The sequence below is a fragment of the Buceros rhinoceros genome, unplaced genomic scaffold (assembly GCF_000710305.1).
Source record: "Buceros rhinoceros silvestris isolate BGI_N320 unplaced genomic scaffold, ASM71030v1 scaffold1644, whole genome shotgun sequence".
NCBI classification, from domain to species: domain Eukaryota; kingdom Metazoa; phylum Chordata; class Aves; order Bucerotiformes; family Bucerotidae; genus Buceros; species Buceros rhinoceros.
Window position 1 is genome coordinate 79477 of NW_010408598.1, and position 3553 is coordinate 83029.

Consider the following 3553-nt stretch of genomic DNA (forward strand, 5'->3'; position numbering starts at 1 on the left):
ATTTTGTACTTTTAAGCGGGAATCTTTGCTAATTGCTTCAATAGAGAAAGTAAAAGATAAATTAGTTCTCATAGATTAAAATGGAGCATATGGACCAATTGTACCTCAAGGTTACCATGAAAAAAGAAGAATTTACATTAAGGGAAGACTATGAAACAAAGAGTTCTTTCACAATTTTGTCTTGCAAGGCAGAATATAAAAGCAAGATATAGAGGCAAAGGACTTTCACTTGAACTTGACAGATACATTACAGACAAGTTTAATCAAGGAGGATATACTAAGAAAAAAATATGTCAAACAATCTTCTTAATCTATATTAACACAAGTTACAGGTATGTCTCACAAACATCAAAATCTCTGTCAGCAAATACATTAACTCTCCCATCCCATCTCCACAGGTTAGCAGTTAAGAATGACCCAATATCTGAAAAATATGATGTAGTTTTCTCTTCCTGGGATAAAGATCTGAGAGTGCCCACAACAGGAATTAATCTGGTCTTAAGACTAGAGAGAATCAAGCAAAAAATGCAACTCATGGTTCAGTAAAAGCAGATGCTACAGGCACCAAGTGCCAAGACATCACCACTGTGGTGGAGCTTTTTGGTTATAGGGCACAAAAGCTTACTTTATCTAAGCATTTCTAGTTAAAATCAATCAATCAATCAATCACCAGAATTTTCACCTCCAGCACTGATCTCGTTAGAAGGCAGCAGGGCTGTAATTCTCAGGCAGGGTATCAATGAGCATTACTTTCTCTGAGCTCAAAGCTTTAGGATTTCAAGCAACACCACACATTAAACACAACAACAATTTAGGAAATGAACCTTTTCACACAGTGATTTATTAACTAATGTAATGCACTCGATAGCCCAGTGCTAGTAACGAACCTCAACAATATCCCCATAAAAGGCTACAGTTAAAAACCCAGCACTGTGGCCTTCACAGAACCGACACACACACACAAAATAATAATAATAATAATAAAAAAATCTCAAACAAGAAACCCCTATTGGAAGTGAGGCTGCTAAGCAACCAGCCTGTAGTTGCTAGGATGCGCTCCTTTAACATACCATCATGAATACTAGCACAGCAAAAGAATAATTTGGTATGAACAAAAGCCCATGAAAGAGAGCGGGACTTAAGTGCGTCTGGTTTCCCCTCAGAGAACAATGCAGCTGCCAAACCGATCTGGAAGCCCCGACATCATTGTTCCACCAACCCCACAATCTGCTCTGACTCGAGGAAGTCTAGTTAATGGGCAACACTTTTAAGCTGGACTGAAAAGTTGAGCTGGCTCATGTACTGCCACCGCAGAATACGGGGAGATAATGGGTCACTGCCTAAATCCGTGTACTGTGAAATGTCATTTTAGTATTGAACTAAAAGTAGAGGGAGGGGGTTTTTTGGAAGGGGGGAAGAGAGGGTTGCATATTAACAGCATGGAATAAACAAAGCTTGAAGTGCATAGATCAAAAAGGGGATTTTTTTTTTTTAGCGTTAGTTAAAATAATACTTAAGTCATTGTCCAATCGCTTCTTCCTTGAAGTTTAAGTGCTTTACAGCAACTACAATTTTAACACCCTCCAGTGGGATTCAAAGAAGTCACTAGCATATGAATGTGTCTGAAGATCAGGCATTATATGAAGCATACTTTAGGTGATTTGCACAACAACTGCATATGAAAAATGACCGTAAACTGAGCTTTGTCCATTGTTGGGAACGTATACATAAAGCAGATAGACGCAAGGCTGATTAAGTCTCCTGTCAATCTCCATCTTGTTCCAATACCTAATTGCTTCTTTTAACAGAACTCTACTTTTTTCAGAAGCTATTTAAAGAATAGAGTCATAAGAGCAGCAGATTTAAAATCTGCCACGGAGAGTATGTAGTAACCACACTACTGCTTTAAAAGGTTAGTTAAAATCTTGTTTACACTGTAAATCCAAAGCTAAAGATTTCTGAAATAGTTTTGCATAAGCAGTACGCTATTCCTGGCATGCAAACTGCATTTATTTTCAGTCAAATTTTCATAACATCTGTGAACTTTGTACACTGTATCTGTGGTCAGCAGCGTCTCTCTCAGAAATGCGAGACTTTGGTGCTCCCAACGTGATGCCCTTTACGAGATTCCTTGATTAGAACCATGAAAATCAGATGTCACTGCTGAATGCTGCTGAAATTATTTTATCTTGATTTGGTTAGTGAAGAGCAACATGCCAGACACTCTATTTGAATGAATTTGCATTCCAAATAAAGACTAGTGTACCTATGTATAAGACAACGCTCATGAAAAGCAGAAAAGGCCACATTTCCCCAAGCAGTAACATCAGGTAAGAACTCCTTGACACTTTATCGACCAGGAACTCTCCTTACACACACACTGTTTTAAAGCACGCGTACTGATACAATGCAACATAGCTAAGAAAACCAGCTGCTACGAATTCTGTTCGAATCTCTACAAATTCTTAGAAAGCCAAACAAACAAAAACTGGCCAAAAAATTATTGTCAAGAAAGCCTTCAACTTTTGGTTACGCTCACCGCAGTTGAGTAACAGAATGTGTATTATTTATTGGGTAACTCCCAATTTAGACATGACAACGTAAGTTTTAAACTATAGTCTGTTTAAAACTACAGTACCTCACACTGGTTTTTCACTTTTAAAGGCCTAAACTACTGTATTACTCGGTCAAAGGCATTTATCAGGTATATATGTACTACTGCGGATGAGCGCTGTGCTGCTACACTGTTGAAGTGCGATGTTTTCCCATTTCTCGGAAGTCACCGCTATTTTCCATTTACCATGGACATTAAACAGCCCATTAATTTACCTTTACACAAACCAGAAGTATTTCTCAAAGGGATGGGGGCCAAGTAGATAATCAAACCTTTTAATGTGTATTCAGAATATCTTCTACTTACAACTGAGCATACAAAAAAAGCAATTCAATGCAAATTTAGTTCACAGAGAAAAATAGCAAGGAGTAAAACAGTGTGTCATGTGGCACAGCGTAACAGAAATTGAGTATTCTCAAAAGACCATCAAAAGTTGCTGAAGATACATTCTACAGTGAAATGGTTCAGCGTGTTTTCACACACGCAGACTTTTTCTAAGTCTTCTAAACACAAAATGGAAAATATTGAAATCACAGTTTCTTGAAACACTGATATCACTTGTCTCAAAGAGAAGTGTGGAGCTGATTGGGATAGATAAAAATGAATGTATCGGTTATCTAAATGATAAAGATACTGCAACAATGCAAATAAAATAATGAATATGTAATAAATACCTACTGCTGTAGTTTCTATGTATTTAATTACCATTGTATTTCAGAGAGTGCTGTTGTCTGCATCATTCTATCCAACAAAGCAAGGATGTCCCATTGAACAGATTGGTTAATGCTCTGGGGCAACAGATGTCTACTGGAACTGCAGGAGACCAGCAACTGGTGGCCTGCCCATCTTCTGAAAACTTTCAATAGACTCATGCATATGTTCACACAATAGGGCATGTGGTAGAAATGCAAACCTCTTTTTAACCCTTTTATATGCTCT

The 3553-nt window shown here is 37.7% G+C and overlaps 1 protein-coding gene across 1 annotated transcript in view; it reads right to left on the bottom strand.

The window, feature by feature from the left end:
* The window catches only part of ZC3H12C (zinc finger CCCH-type containing 12C), a 24205-nt gene that overhangs the window by 19694 nt on the left and 958 nt on the right, over nucleotides 1-3553 (bottom strand). The gene's annotated exons all lie outside the window — the stretch shown is intronic.